At 38.3% G+C, this 17,061-nt stretch overlaps 1 protein-coding gene and 1 long non-coding RNA gene across 2 annotated transcripts in view; one reads left to right on the top strand and one right to left on the bottom strand.

Moving 5' to 3' along the window:
• Nucleotides 1-2,304, bottom strand: part of cdc42ep3 (CDC42 effector protein (Rho GTPase binding) 3) — a 19,357-nt gene extending 17,053 nt beyond the window's left edge. The window contains exon 1 of the mRNA XM_057849230.1: nt 1,846-2,304. The gene's annotated coding sequence lies outside the window, so the exon portion shown is untranslated. The remainder of the gene's footprint in view (nt 1-1,845) is intronic.
• The window catches only part of LOC130923489 (uncharacterized), a 27,655-nt gene extending 10,594 nt beyond the window's left edge, over nt 1-17,061 (top strand). The window contains exons 2-3 of the long non-coding RNA XR_009064708.1: nt 1,946-2,022; nt 16,480-17,061. This is a non-coding gene — a long non-coding RNA (uncharacterized LOC130923489). The remainder of the gene's footprint in view (nt 1-1,945; nt 2,023-16,479) is intronic.

The raw sequence follows: 17,061 nt of genomic DNA, 5'->3' as shown, positions 1-17,061 counted from the left end.
ATGACCTCCACAGTCACCAGATCTCAATCCAATAGAGCATCTTTGGGATGTGGTGGAACGGGAGATTCGCATTATGGATGTGCAGCCGACAAATCTGCACCAATTGTGTGATGCAATCATGTCAATATGGACCAAACTCTCTGAGGAAATTCTTCCAGCACCTTGTTGAATCTATGCCACGATGAATTGAGGCCGTTCTGAAGGCAAAAGGGGGTCCAACCCGTTACTAGCATGGTGGACCTAATAAAGTGGCCAGTGAGTGTATATCTTTGCAAATGTAGAGACCTGTCTTTTAAAATTTGTTTTTTTGCATTCAGATAACACGAGTTGGTGATGTTGATGCGTGTTTATATGGTTAATAGATGTATTTTTGATCAATCTAATATTTCTGTCTTACATCATTGTAAATAACCAATGTTAAGATATGGACACCTGCAGCTTATAGTCAGGTACGGCATAGATGTGGATTTATTGCTAAAATTTTGTGAAATTTGGCCGGTGCGGCTTATAATCAGGTGCGCTTTATAGACCAGAAATTACGGTATGCACTCAGTAAATTGTCCTATTACCGTATTGGCCCCGAATATAAGACCGTGTTTTTTGCATTAAAATAAGACTGAAAAAGTGGGGGTCGTCTTATATTCGCGGTCTAGACATTATACCCATTCACGACGCTAGATGGCGCCAGATGTCATTGAAGCAATGTTCTGTCATGACAGATCTCAGCTACTCTCAAGTTTAACAAGTTTGCATTTTATTGCAATGTTTTTCCTTATTCAGATTTGTTTCAAGACTAGTTACAGTTAGACTTCATTTTGACGGTTAATGCAGTTATTGGAATTTTGTTGTTTAATCACAATAGATTGGGTTATTTACATTTCAAAAACCAGAAGCCAATCATTTACGAATGTGATTGCACTTTAGATTACATATTTAAATGGTCAGATATTAAGATTTGAATGAGGCAAAATAACATGCTTTTTCTCTCAAATATTTGTTATAATCATGTTTCAGATGTACTGTAATTATTTTCTGTATAGAAATTAATTTGGTGTTCAAAAAGTCTTTTTTCAAACTTGAGTATTGAAAAAGAGGGGGTCGTCTTATAATCAGGGCCGTCTGATATTCGGGCCAATACGGTAATAAATCTGATTAATGTGGTGTCGTTCTTTTTGTCTTTGTTCTTGTTTGATAATCATGGTAATTATCAGCATTTAAAGACCACTTAAAAACGACTAGATTTACTTTCATGTCTTTTAAAACCTCAAGTGAAAATAGTAGCCTAAGAATAGTGTGAAGCATTTGTTTCTTAAAAAAGGGCTCAATTATAGGCAAAGGCTTTACTTCTGAGGGGCCTGGTGGCAATGCGAATAGCAGGGTGGAGTATTTGTTCTGTCTATCTTCCTCCCCTTTTACCACCCGCATACTGTCAGCATTATCCTTGGCATGTGATGGGCAGGAAACCCAAATCAAAGCAAACCAAACGTGTTAAGAATTTCAACATACAGTGTTTAGAAATAGGTTCGTTCTCTCAATTTGCTTGTTGAATAATAACAAAAACAGCTTTAATACTGTATTTTCTGTGGATGTACATCAGGCACATAGCGAGACTACTCTTGAGGGAGCATATCATGTTGCTCTTGGCAGTCAAGTGTCTGACTACAAGAACCTGCTTTACACCACTTGCATGCATCACACGTGTCGTTCAGCAATCTGCTAGAGAGATTTTCTGAAAAGGTGAATACAGTACAACGTACCGTATACTAACAGCCTTAAACACTACGAGTTACGACTTTCAGCATTCCAAATTAAAGATTAAAAATGAACTTTCTAGTGCTCACTCACCTTAGAAAGGCTCGATCCTCCCGAGTCACTGTCACTGTCTGTGTTCAGTGTCTTCTCTTATGTCTTCTTGACACTGCCTTGCCTCCGGTCTCTGCCTCAGGGCTGCACTTCTGTCGACTGGGACGTCTGCCGGACAGCTGTTTCTGAATTGCTCTTCGGCCCCAATTCCTCTCTGAAGTAAGTCAAGTCTCCTCCTATATCTCCCTTCCTCCCTCCTCTTCATCCCTCCTCTTCGTTTCACACTCTTCTACATTACCCTCCCTCTCTCACTCCTTCTCTCTCTGTAGCGACACCTGTGCATGTCTGTTGTCTCTCCTATCCGGTGCTCAGATTATTTTCCCTTCATTGCTTCCTTGTGGCATGCTTTAATATTCAGCTCTACTACTAACAGCACGTGGATGGCTGGCTAAATGATTAGAGCGAGTGTGCACATTTCCGTGTGCTCCCTCCGCCTCATTTTGTCTGACTCTGTAAACGCTCACATCTGATAAGAGCTTTTCTGTAAATTCTGTCGGCAGCCTGCAGGCATTTGACTGGACTAGACTATTTCTTAGCCTCTTTACTCTTATCTGTGCATTACATGCATTCTTTTCACAAGCAAAACCTCCCTTTGCCTGTCAAAATGCAACATTTGTGTGAATATACAATATGCTAAGCCTTATCCTTGAAAGTTGCAGCAGGCTGGTCCGACAATGTGATTGGACTAATTGCCGCAGAACACTGCAGCAATGCAGTATCTGCAGAGGACATGTAGGTCATAGGACAGTGCTTCAGCCAAACAACAAAATACACCGTATTCTAGCCAAGATTCATTGATGTGAATTAGGGACACTGTGAATCTAATTGTCTGTCTATTTTTAATCGATATGTGAACATTAAATCTCATCACCTTGGTAACCAGTGCTGCTCATAGGCAGTCTCTAGCTTTAGTGCTGACTACCCTATGAGTGTGCAGCAGCTAAGCATAGAAGAAAAATACCAAGGGATGTCTGCACGATCGGAAACTTAACTCCCAACAAAATAAACATAAAAATACCAGTCAAAATGAAGCCTGTTTTTTCACATTGTATTTTGGCAAACTATGCATGTATCCAGTGGTGTAAATGGGCAAATACAGGCAATGACAAGCAGTGATGGTAATTGAACATTAATGCTTTACTGTCATACACATGATGCACTTCATCATTATGTCAACACACCCCCGCATCCCAAGAGACAGATTTGCTCTTTCTTTCACCTCCCTAGTCCCGACTGCATTTTCTATATTGAGCTTTGAAAACTTTCTTATGCACTACAATGAGACACCCACTATAAAACTTGTGCAGACAACGGTTGTGAATGAAAAGCGCATAAGTGTGAAGTTGTAGGGCGAATAAGTAGGAATTTGAACTCTTTATTGTAGGAATACATTGACTAAGATAAATGTCCAATCAGTTTAACCTGTAGGGCAGAGGTCCCCTAACTGCAGCCCGCGGGCCGAATACGGCCCGCCTCCACATTTGGTCCGGCCCCCTGAACAATACCAGAGAGCATTTTGAATTTTTTTTTTTTTTTCTCAATAGTGTTATCTATTTCCTGGCCTTTTCTTTGAAGAACTCAGAGAGGGTTATTTGGTTTTTATCTATCTAATTAATAATGTTTTTATGTCCCGATCATGTCATTTTCAAAGTATCGGAATCGGCCAAAAAATATCGGCCATGCCTTTCTTAAACATATATATATATTTTAATTAAATCCTTTTCTAATTGTATTTAACGTTACAGACATAATGTGTTACACTCATCCAGAGTCTTTAGTTTAGGCTTAAGGTAGAGTTATCAAATTTATCCCGATAACGGCGGTCATTAAATTAAAAAAAAAAAATCACGTTAAAATATTTAACGCAATTAATGCATGCACTGCACAACCCACTCACGCATTGTCGCGCTCAGTCTGTAATTGCGCCGTTTTACCTATATAGAGAGATAAAAGCGTATAGTGAGTAGAGTGAATTTTTGCAGCCTTTGGGGCCTTTTTTTAATTGGCTAAAGGCTTACAATCCCTCTCCCTACGATTAGAAATATCATGGGAAGCAATGTGGGGAGGCAAGGTAGCAACTGATCTTTTTCTTAACACCTTATGTTATTTCCTAACGCAGAGAAGATATATCAATTGGTAGCACTACGCACGGTTCCACTTCCCATCATGCATTTGGGCATGACTACAGTATCATTTACTGAAAGCTCAACAAATACACTAGATGGCAATATTTAGTCACAATATACAAAGTCACAAGTCTTTCTATCCGTGGATCCCTCTCACAGAAAGAATGTTAATAATGTAAATGCCATCTTGAGGATTTATTGTTGTAATAGACACATACAGTACTTATGTACTGTATGTTGAATGTATATATTCTTCCGAGTTTTATTCATTTTTTTCTTAATGCATTGCCAAAATGTATATGGTTGGGAAAAATTATCGGGAATGAGCAAAAAAAACATGATCGGAACAAACCTAATTGTTATATTATATTATTATTTTTATTTTATTTACTTTTGTTCCGTGAAGAATCCAGAAAGGGTTATTTGATTGTGGCTTTCTGAAAAACAATAATTTTTTACATTTAGGCACTCCTGCAATCATCACACTTTTTCTGTTACAAACTGACCCCGGCCCCTCATCAGAGAAGGGAAAAGTTATGTGGCCCTCACAGGAAAAAGTTTTGGGACCCCTGCTGTAGGGCTGAATAAAAATTTTCATTCCCTGCCAGTCCCCACAGTTCAAATGGATAGGATGTCTACTACTAATAAACTCATTCAAATTTACAGCAGAGGGATGAAAAGAGCCACATAATCGGACGTCTATCATTGTCAATGGCACTGAAAGAGTTTTTCATGAATAATTTACGAATCCCTTCAAATTATGATAATTAAAGTGCCTGTGAAAGCTAAAAAAAAAAATCTTTAAAAGCATTATTATGTGAATTAGAATCATATTTTGAGACGATGCGACTACATATAACAATTTGGCAAAGTGCAGATGATGAGAAATTAGTCTTTTAATCTGCCATTTAGACCCGCCTGTCATCATAGCCCTCTAGCGTCCCCAGGTGCAGGATGACGTCGGCAGGGTCACGATTTCATCTGATTTAGATTTCAAACCATTGAGGGGGAAGATTCAGAATGAGGAAAATACGACACAGAGCGGCAAAATGTCATCATTGTTTCAATCTCTCTACTCCAATATTTTTACAGGATATTCTTTTTATCTCAATATTTTACCCCAATTGCCAAATAAATGGTGTGGTCATGACAAATAAGAGTCTTGTGTTAAATGGAATATGAAATATTAAAAATGCATTTATTCAGTACGACATGGCAAAATGACTCTATAATTGTCAAAACTGTCGACTTTTTGCACCTCCCGAATGATATTTTATGCCACCGTAGTTAGTCAGGCTTTTGTCATTTCCCTGCCCCGGCTTCGGAGAGCGTAAACAAACCAGGAGGCGTAATAGCTGGCCGACATGCTAACCTGAACCGAGGGGCGTTTCCAAGTCCAATTCTCGCCTTTCGAAGCAAAAAAATCACACAAAACTACCCCGGATCATGTCACACGGCAGCGGTGTTGTCGATTGTCTTCACCAATCGGCAACGGGCGGCGAGCAAGTTACAGCTCGTCGTTCCCCTGCTGCGGGCAGGAGAGCTCGTTTGCCGGGGAAGCCGCTGGTGAATGACCGCCGGACGAACTGGCCGACATCGGCACACAAATAGGACCAAGCGGGTTTGATCGGCCATCCAAACCGGGTGACGTCGGAGCGGGGCGCTGCTCGTAGCCAAACCGATGAAAGCGCATTGCTATGCACATTGCTAGCGTGTGTGCTATGATCCTAGTGTTTGACATAATATAAAACACGTAGCTTACTCACCTCACAATGGTCCCACAGTTGTCGGACTTGTTTCGGCCATTATCTGCGGTGAACGGGAAAATTTTGAAACCCAAAAAGGCTCACACGCCTCTCCCTGGTGCACCAGCAAAAGCCTGCAGCACATAGGGCTAGCGTGATGTGAAAAATAAACGAAGTATTCCGCAAAATAGGCTGAACCAGCAGTTGTTCTGCATACTGTAGTATTGGCTGTATACTGAAGATGATTATCCCGCTGACGTCACATTCGCAGTCTTCGGCAATCCAGGAAGTCACTCATTTTTATGGCGCGGGATTTTAAAAAAATCGAATAAATATATCGATCGCTTCTACACACATCCAAGTGGTCCATTTCATTCTGGAGCATAAAATACCGCGTGAATATGAAATAAACGTGCTTTTTGCTGTCATAGGCACTTTAATGGCATGTTTAAACTCTGTTGTATACTAGTACCTAGCATGCATGCATATTAGCTAAAAATCCAAAGCAACAAAATCATGTATTTTGGGATGGTCTCTGACTCACATTTCCCTCTAGTTCAGGAGAATCCAACAATGAAGCTCTCTATTAGACTTTGGGTCTAAACTGCTCCGCTGAAGTCACTTCTCTACACAACAAACAGACTAAAGTATGTCAGCTGAAGGTGTAAACATAATTTTCTTGTCTGTTCCAAAAGCTATACGTGAGCTGAAAAGTTACATGCGGTTGATGTCATGGTTACAGAATGAATTTGAGTTATGTTTACGCCTGACTCAGTTGACACATAAACCAACTACACCCTTCCTCCTCCAGTTGCTACCACTTGTTCACACCCATTACAGAGCAAGTTTCAGCAGTATCACTTCCTGTCTAAGGGAGGTCATGTGAGTAAGGTGTTGGGTTTTCTCACATTGGGATGAGGAAAAAAGCGGCTTGTCTTTTCAGTGTCACACAATATACTGCATAGTGCTCGATCTTATAATATTAGGCCATAGTATATCATTTATAATCAATTATAGGACAGATGGATATTATACAGTGGTTTTGCTTTACCAAAGGCATCCATGAATGCAACATTTTCTCGGTAAGTGTAGACATTAAGATTGTAACCACGGTTCATGTGGATGTATTGAACCGTTTAGGTTTTGCATGTTTGATTCGGTTCCCCTGAGTACCCTTTGGTTTTGCAGTGTTGTGCATGAATGCGTTCAATGAACGATCGTTCATGAACATGTTCATATTTTGGCTGAACGTGAATTGAATGCATCATATTTCTGTCTCATGAACATTACTGTGAATGAGCTTATTCTAGTGGTTGTGAGCTGCGTTCATAATCTTGTTCATGAGTTCAGAATTAGAGCCTTTCTGACATCACTGCAGATTGCAGCTATAGGCTAAAACAAAAAACAAAGACCTTAATAGTGGAAAACTATCCAGCCTGGCAACCCAAGCAACCTGTCACGGCTGTGTCAATTTAGCAAATACGTCACTAAGCTTTTATGGAGGCGAATTAGCATTCTTTTACATTCTGTTGGCCTCTCAATATTATCCAAAGGTGCTAAATGAACATGTTACGTTGTAAACATCGCGTAATTTTCAGACTATAAGGCGCACCTGACTGTAAGCCGCCACCCACCAAATTTCACACGAAAACGGCATTTGTTTATAGATAAACCTCACTGGACTTTAAGCCGCAGCTGTCCTCACTGTATTATGGTGTATATACACCAAAAGATATGAACCGATAACACTTTATTTGACAACGGCATCGTGGGACTGTCATGAGACCAAATGAACCACCATTTATTGCTTCAAGAAGCTTCATTTGGGTATCACTGCTCCCTTGGGGGAGACAGTCAACCTCTGCTGCCACCTGGTGTCAACAATGGTGTGGTCCAACTTGCCTCTTAGCATGCATTGCATCACTACAGATGTAAATATCAATCAAATTTCATGTTCTGTGCTAATTATTTCTTTAGTTACTGTTCCAGTTCATTCTTCACTAGTTATGGTGTTTAGTACCACTTCATTTGACAGTGGTGTTGTAAGACTGTCATAAGACCATCGTAATTATGATATGACGCTGCCATGAGCATTAATGAATGCTTATGACAAATGTCATTTTGTGTCATTTGGCAAATTATTTCACTTTTGAATGGATGTAAAAGACCCAAGCTGAACATAAATGGAGTTCGTAACATAATTTGCCGGATGACACTTAATCACATCTGTCATAAGCTTTCATTTATACCCATGATAGTGTCATGTCATAATTATGACCGTCTTATGGCAGGCAGTGTTATGATGCCGCTGTCGAATAAAGTGTGCCTATTAACCCAAATAAATCAACTAATAAGCCGCACTGGACTATAAGACGCAGGATTCAAAATGAGGGAAAAAAGTAGCATCTTATAGTCCGAAAATTATTGTACATGTGCAACAGGAATACAGCGTAAATAAATGCTTGACAGCACAGGAAAGACACTAACGGTGAGCGAGCGGTGTGCAGTCAAGTTGAGTACAACCACATGGTGTGATTTGTGTGAGGAGAACTTTCCTTTGTGTTTCCTTAGCAAAAAACCTGGATAATTACATTTGTCATGTTCAGGTTGTTGCAGTTGAGGATTCAAAGCTTCTAGTTTTGTTTGTTAATTCATAATTTGATTTAGATTATAATTGTAAAAAGTGTTTTTAAAATTTCATTTTATGATCTGAGAGTGTAATTTATTTGAAATAAGTTTTATTTAGTTATACAAGTTCTGTTATTTACTAAAAAAAAATAATAAATAAAAGCATTTTGTTTTTTTCTTGCATTTTTTTGTACCGTGAATGAACCAAACCGAGCACTTAAAAAACTGAACCGAACCGAAATTACATTTTAGTGTACATTAACCCGTCTAGTAGACATCGTGTAATAGTATGTAATAAATTGTAATGCTCATGTGATGACCATTAGAAAGGTTATTTTCCAAAGGGAATCTATTTAAAATGATATGAACTTGCAGTATGCAGAGGTAAAAGCATCTGTCAGTATGCTTGGTGCCACAACTTGACGATGAGGGCTTTGTTCAGAACCTTAGTGGATGAGTTGCCGTGTGGAGGGGATGGCATTGTGGGAAGTCTAAACACTGTCTTGCATTGTGGCTATATCCTAAAATGTATATAGGTATGCATGTCTGTGCTGTGCTTGTGTTCATGGGAATTTTTGCAGTAGACCACACAGAGCAAAGTTAGTGCCTTCACTTGGGTGTCTTTTTCAGTCATGGAACTTGACCAAAGTTAGAAAGGTGGGGTTCAACAGCAAGAACATTTTAATTCACGGTAATTATTTTCAGCAAAACGGTCTGCCGTACATTTTGAAATATGTTTTAAACTAGCAATATTGTTTCATTTTACACAAATTTGACAGCGGCTTGTTTTCAGGGTAACTGGGCAGTTATCCATATTTGACCAGTTCTTTCTTTGTTAATTCCAGGGTGATAAGTGAATCACTTTTCTTCCTGAAGCAAAGAATATTAAAATCAGTTTTTATTAAATAATGCATTACAAATAATCATTGTTCTGATTTAAATAAAGAGAACACATATAAATCAGTTTAATCTTTAACGGGAACTGACTGAGTTGGATGTTGAACATCATACAACAACATAAATTTAATAGCATCGATAAACTCCTGGAATGCATTTCACATCACAGTCCGATAGTAGTGTAAGAGAAGACTTTGGGATTTCCTCCCTCAAAGTCCTGCTGGAAAAAAAAAATCTTATCTACAATTAAGCAGTCCACCCACATCGAGACTGTCAGTGTCTGTCATGCATCCTTAGAAAGAGAAATGAGAGTCAAGTGATATGTAACTTGGTAGTTTTCCCACTAGAATTTATTTCCAGTGGGCTTCTGTGCAGCAATCAACATGTGGTTGTGGCCATTTCCAACAGCCTACATCCTGCTCCATCCACAGCTAAAGGGCTATTATGTCCATGAGAATTAGCAGACCGCCTTGCTTGCCATTATCACAGAGGGCCGACCACAGTCAAAAACCACAAAGCCTCGCCCTGACCACCTGGAGGCACTCAATGAATTTGTTATATTATCGTTCAGTTTACTATCATTCGTTTCACATTTTCTTTTAAACATGTTCATGTAGTTTATTTACTTTTTTTTGAAAGATTAATTGGCAAAAATAAAAACAATTTGCATAGTTTTCTTGTTAAATTCAAGCTGACAGTCAGATGTGTTCAGTAGATTGATAGTCTTTGCCCCTTGACGATGCCTGTTCTTCATCACTAAACTATCTCGCACCGTATCTCACACTCTTGGAACATGATCTACCATGAAGGAATTCAGGGAATGTACACAACCGGCATTATGTAATGCTCCTTTTGAGGGGGAGAGTTGTCAGTAATTGATGTTTGTATGCAATTATCGTATAATTGCAACAATCTCATAAATTCGCACATCCTTGTGGGCTAGAAGACAGGCACAAGAGTAAAGTGAAACCCAGTGAATATTACACAGCATGTACATTTGCATTTGAAATAATCATAACCCAAAACCCATTGCCTTCGCCCCTCCAGTTTACTGATCACAATCTTCCCAAATGATCACTTCCTGTTTTTCTACTTAGTTTAGGTATGGAGCCATGGTTTGTTGAAATCCAAACAAGCTCTCGTGTGAACCAAACGTAATTATGCCTCCAGTATCATTTGTTTTCATAGAAATGAACTCAAAATAATTATCTGAACCTTTTGAAATTGTTCAAACTTCTGCATAAAATCACCATCAAATGTGATCTGATCTTTGTCAAAATCACACAGATGAAAAAAGCAGTCTGCTTCAACTAAAACCACCCAAAAAGTTATAGGTTTTCATATTTTAGGGAGGATAGTATGCAAACAATGACAAAAGGCGGAAAAATAAGTAAGTGAACCATCACATTTAATATTTTGCCCCCCTTGCCAGCAATAACTTCAACCAGACGCTTCCTGTAGCTGCAGATCAGTCTGGGTTGTCGATCAGTACTAAGCTTGGTCCATTCTTCTCTATAAATCTGCTGTAGTTCAGTCAGATTCCTGTGATGTCTGGCATGAATCGCTGTCTTTAGGTCATGCCACAGCATCTCAATGGGGTTCAAGCCTGGACTTAGACCTGGCCACTCCAGAACGAGTATTTTGTTCTTCTGAAACCATTCTGAAGTTGATTTACTTCTTTGTTTTTGATCATTGTCGTGTTGCAGCATCCATCCACTTTTTAGCTTCAACTGTCTCACTGTCAACAGCCTCGTGATTTCCAGCAAAACATCCTGATAAACTTTGAATTAATTCTTCCATAAATGATTGTTTTCCAGGCCCTGAGGCAGCAAAACAGCCCCAAATCATGATGCTACCTCCATCATGCTTCACGGTAGGGATGAGGTGTTGATTTTGGTGAGCTGTTCCATATTGTTCCAAAAATGGCGTTGTGTGTTACTCCCAAACAATTCAACTTTGGTTTTATCAGTACACAAAATATTTTGCCAAAACTTCTGTGGAGTGTCCAAGTGCCATTTTGCGACAATTTAACGAGCAACAACTAACCCTAGACAGCAGTGGCTTACTCCGTGGAGTCCTCCCATGAACACCATTTTTGGCCATAGTTTTACATATAGATTATGTGTGCACAGAGATATTGGACTATGCTGTCAGACAGCTCTTTTGACCGAGCCATGATGCACATCAGACAATTTCAATGACAAATCTAATCAAGACATTTCTTACCAGATGTGTGTTTTATAGTGGGCAGGGCAGCTTAAACCAATCATCATTGATTGTGCACACACTAGACTTAAAATGTTTGGTAAAAAATGATTTCAATTGTTCTTTAAGTCTCCTTAGGCAGAGGGTTCACTTACTTATTTTCCCCCCTGATGTCATTGTTGCATGCTGTCCTCATTAAAATATGAAAACCTATCAATGTTTGGGTGGTTTTAGTTAAAGCAGATACTGTATTTTCATCTGTGTGATTTTGACAAAGATCAGATCACATTTGATGGTGATTTTATGCAGAAATGTGAGAAATTCCAAGAGGTTCAGATACTTTTTCATACCACTGTATATACTGTATACATAATATAGTATACAGTACATAACAACGTGAGATTAGTACTTGTGGAATCTAGTGGCATTTTCCAGCTATGTGGATCAGCAGCTTTTCATATACCTAACAAAAACATGCAGTTTGATTTCCAGCTGTAACCATTTAACATATGGGAGATTATCTTCAAGAGCTCAAATTATTAGATGCTTTTGAGGGATCCAGCTGATGTTGCCTGTGTTAATCTTGGCAACTGTACTTAAGTGTACAATTCGAAAATAATTCATCCACTCATTAACCATACAGCTTATCCTCATGTGTGTCAAGGGGGGGTGCTGTTCCATTCGTCGCCCCACACTAGGGGTTAAAGCATGTGGCCAGACACATCCGGCGGCTTATCTTTCTTTTTTTGGAGCCAAGACTCTGTCAATCAAAGTTTTCAGCTTCTGGTACTGGATCAAGTTACATGGAAGGACAAGACAGAGAGTATGATGAATGTCAATACAATGATCCCTCGTTTTTTGCGGTTAATGGGGACCGTGTACAAAACGGCGAAAATCGAAAATCCGCAAAGTAGAGGCGGAGCTAATTTACATTTAAAAAAAAAAAAAAAAAAAAAAAAAAAACGTTTTTTTGTGTGTGTGTTGTGTGTTTAATGTATTTATTCAGATTTAACAACATTGGAAAGAGATTCATATAAGACGTTTTCCCCCTTCCCCCAAAGTATAATTTAAAAAACAAACAAACAAACAAACAAAAAAACCTATACATATATATTATATATATTAAATAAATGGTTTTTAAGCACTGCAAATGTAATAATTATGATATAAATTATAAATATATTTAAGAAAATATTTATTTGTGCATGTACCTATGCAAATATATCACTAATTTTAAATATTCTTTTTATTTTTTTATTTTTTTATTTATTTATTTTTTTTAATTAAAAAAAAATCTGCGATGGTCTGAAGGTGCAAAGTTTGAAGTACGGAGTAGCAAGGGATCACTGTACAGTTATTAACCCTTTCAGGGACAGAGGTCATTACAGTGCACAGCTATTGAAATGTTGACCTTTCATCCTTGCTAGAGTAAGTGACTAAACTAAATGAAATATTAGCAATTATTATCAGTTTTCATTATAATCCATTAATATATTTCTCCTATTATTTTTTTTTTTGTATATGCTATTTTTTTGTATATACACAACGGTTACAGCTACAAATAACACTTTAAAGTTGATTTTCTTTTTCTCATCGCATTTTCTCATCGCAAGCCATTGATGGTCCAATTAATTAAAACTGGGAAAATTGAATGTGAATGAAAAAAATGAAAAATGTTCAATGAATGTTTAGCGTTGTCAATGGCAGCCAGTTAGATGAATGAGTGCCCTATAAGGGTTTAAAAATAATATTTTTTTCGCATCAAAAAGGGTTAAATTTCAACATGTTAACATGTTTTGGTCATTTAACTATAAGAGGGCATTATAGAAAGTTACAGTGTGCATGTGTCCGGTGACTGTGTGTGAGAAAGAGGAAGGCAAAGAGGGGAAGACGTGAGCTGGAGATAAGGAAGATTTTTTAGGGTTTAGAAATGTACATTCTTTACCTCTAAATGGTTCTTATGCTCATACATTTTACCTCTATGGCCCTTTACGGTGAACACAGTTTCTCAATAGGGCAGTATGTTGACACATTTAAACTTGAGGAATGCTTAATATTTCTGTGCAACCAAACACTCATTATGGCTTGAGTCTTAATCAGCTCCACTTAATCTTTTGATAAGCAACAGTAAAACCCCAGGAATGTCAGTGTTATCCTTAAAAGTCAGTTTTCTCTGATGACTGATGCATTGCTGTATTTTATATTTATTCCAAGAATAGCCATGCTATTACTCATCTTTTACTTTGATGACAATAGTAGACCCACAAGCCTGGCTAAAGTTGACTAACCCTTTCATGCACGAATCATGTTTTTTTTTTTTTTCAACCCTTATAAATGTCTGTCATTCGACGTCTTGCACTGTCAATGGCACTGAAACATAAGCATTCACATCCAGTCTTGCATGTTATATCACCATCAATGACATGCAATAAATTAAATACTATGAGAAACAACTTTAGAGTTGGGGCTGTACCCGGTGTGTATTCTTTTTTTATTCATTTTAATTTAGTTTTCATTAACATTGTATTAATTCATAAATGTATTATTATATGATATTAAAAATAATGTATGAAAAATACAATAATGATTATTTACTTTAAAATGACCAAAAATAATCACTTGCCCTATGATGGGTTAAGTCTTAAGTGTCAAAAAAATTAGGTCAAAAACAAAACAAACTTTTTTTTTTTTTTAATTACAAAAAACAGTGTTGAGAAATAAATGAAATAGAATAAAAATATGAATAAACTAATAAGATGTGAATAGAGAATCTGGGAATTGGAGTACTTTACAACAGTGCAATCGGAATGTGCAAAACAAGCAAGCCAGGAAGACAAAATAATATTTCAATATCAAGTGATATCAGTGAGGAAAATAAGAGTTTGAACACCCTGCGATTTTGCAAGTTCTCGCACTTAGAATGATAGGCGTGTTTGAAATTTTGATAGTAGGTGTTCGTCCACTTTGAGTGACAATCTAAAAACAAAAATCCATAAATCACAGAGTATGATTTATTTATTTTTTTACAATTTATTTGTAATATACTGCTGCAAATAAGTATTTGAACACCTGAGAAAATCAATGTCAATATTTGGTACAGTAGCCTTTGATTACAATTACAGAGGTCAAACATTATCTGTAACTTTTCACCAGGTTTGCACACTCTGCAGCAAGGATTTTGCACCACTGCTCCACGCAGATCTTCTCTAGATCAATCAGATTTCTGGGCTGTCACTGAGTAACACGGAGTTTGAGCTTCCTCCAAAGATTTTCCATTGGGTTTAGGTCTGGAGACTGGCTGGGTCACTCTAAAACCTTGATATGCTTTTTACAAAGCCACTCCTTGGTTATTCTGGCTGTCTGCTTCGGGCCATTGTCATGTTGGAAGACGTAGTCACGACCTATTTTCAATGGTCTAACTGAGGGAAGGAGGTTATTCCTCAAAATCCCACAATGCATGGCCCTGGTGATCCTCTCCTTAATACAGTGCAGTCGTCTAGTCCTATATGCAGAAAAACACCCCTAAAACATGATGCTACCACCCCCGTGCTTTACAGTAGGGATGGTGTTCTTGGAATGGTACTTATCATTCTTCTTCCTCAAACACTATGAGTGGAATTAAGACCAAAAAGTTCAGTTTTGATCTCATATGACCAGGTGACTTTCTCCCATGACTCCTCTGGATAATCCAAATAGTTCTAGTTTAAGCAGGGGAACCTTCCATTCCATGCATGATTTTAAACCCTGACGTCTTGGTGTATTACCAACAGTAACTTTGGAAATGGTGGTCCCGGCTTCTTTCAGGTCATTGACCAGCTCCTCCTGTGTAGTTCTTGACCGATTCGTCACAATTCTTAGGCACATTGAGACCCTACAACGTAGACCTTGCATGAAGCCCCAGTCTGAAGGAGATTGACAGTCATGTTTAGCTTCTTACATTTTCTAACAATTGCTTCAACGGTGGATCTTATATCACCAAGCTGGTTTGCAGTTGCCTCGTAAACCTGTCCAGCCTTGTAGAGAGGTCTACAATTCTCAAGTCTCTGGTGTCTTTGGACAGCTCTTTGGTCTTGACCATGTTAGGAGTTGGATTCTTCCTGATTGTATGGGGTGGACAGGTGTTTGTAAACAGCTAACCACCACAAACAGGTCAAAAGTCAAACTCAAAAAGTCCACCTCCACTCTACCTTTCGTTGGACTTTTTAAAGTTGACTAACAGGTCTTTGAGGCTCACAATTCTAGCTAATGGAAGGTGTTCAAATTCTTATTTGTAGCAGTATAATACAAGCAAATTGTTTAAAAAATCATTCACTGTTATTTCTGTTTTTTTTTCTTTAAATTATCCCTCATAGTGGACAAGCACCTACCATAAAAATTTCAAACCCACCCATCATTTCTAAATGGAAGAACTTGCAAAATCACAGGGTTTTCAAATACTTCTTTTCTTCACTCTAGATAATGTAAACTGAATGCTGTACAGGAGTGCAGAAAAAAGTACAATGTGCAAGCCAGGTAGACATGTCATGTGAAGGATTTGCCGTATAACAGTCCATTGACGACGGGGACAAAACTAAGAACCTGGTGGTTCTGCCCCGTACACTGCAGAATCTCCTACCAGAGGCCAGCAGGGTAAATAGTCCGTGATGTGAGTGAGAGGGGTCCCGAATGATGTTTGTGGCTTAGGATAAACAGCGCTTCTGTCCAGTAGAGGGGAGAGAAATCCCACTTGCTCTATAAAGTTTTAGAAGTCTTAAGTGATAACATTTTAATAGCAGTCCACTTTAGGGGCCACGTACCCTGAAAGGGTTAAGAATATATTTTAATCCTGCAAAACAGATTTCTTACATTTAAGTGACTCCTTTGAATGAATATTTTATCATGCTTATACAGTAGGTAGCTGTGTGTTTAAAACAAAGGGAATGAAAGAAAATGAACGAAGACAGAAATAGTTAAGGGTGTGTAGGCAAGGCGCTGACCACCGGCATGCATATGAGGAAGCTGCTTGTACTCCGCAGGCCAGCGGACGGTTGAAAGACACTCCACAGCTCTGCACTCAGCAGGCCAAATGCACGTCTGCTGGCCCTCCCCACCCTCAGCTATTCTAGGCACTGCGCTGGCTTTCACTCAGCAACCACATGCAAAAAGCCAATGATGGAGCAACAGGAGAAATCGCAGCACTTGCAGATGAGGGGAGATCTGCATTGTTGCATGTTGGTTTTGTCAGCATGGGAATTGTGACGATGTGTATTTTGATTGCCTTCTGATGGTTAGTTACTTCATTAGTTTAGAGAACTTTATAATTGCTACACGAGCAGTCATGGAATTTCATAAACGTGTGGTACATTTGCATGGCTGATCAATTCTTGCTCGTGTATTTTATTTTTTTGTCCCTTCCTGTTGTGTTCAAAACACAAGTCCAAAAATACCTATAGTATTAGAATAATGTTTACTGTGTGTATGTTTTGTATTTTTTTCTCTCTCTCTCTCTGATCTCTCCAACAAATTTCTTCTTTTTGTTGTTGTCACTGTCAAACTTTTCCTGAGATTTTGTTATTTATTATTTCCATAAAGAAACAATTCTCAGAAATAAGTGACAT

This window comes from Corythoichthys intestinalis, chromosome 10, assembly GCF_030265065.1.
Source record: "Corythoichthys intestinalis isolate RoL2023-P3 chromosome 10, ASM3026506v1, whole genome shotgun sequence".
Taxonomy (NCBI): Eukaryota; Metazoa; Chordata; class Actinopteri; order Syngnathiformes; family Syngnathidae; genus Corythoichthys; species Corythoichthys intestinalis.
Note: the sequence above shows the minus strand (reverse complement) of the source record. Positions and strands in the feature narration are given on the sequence as shown.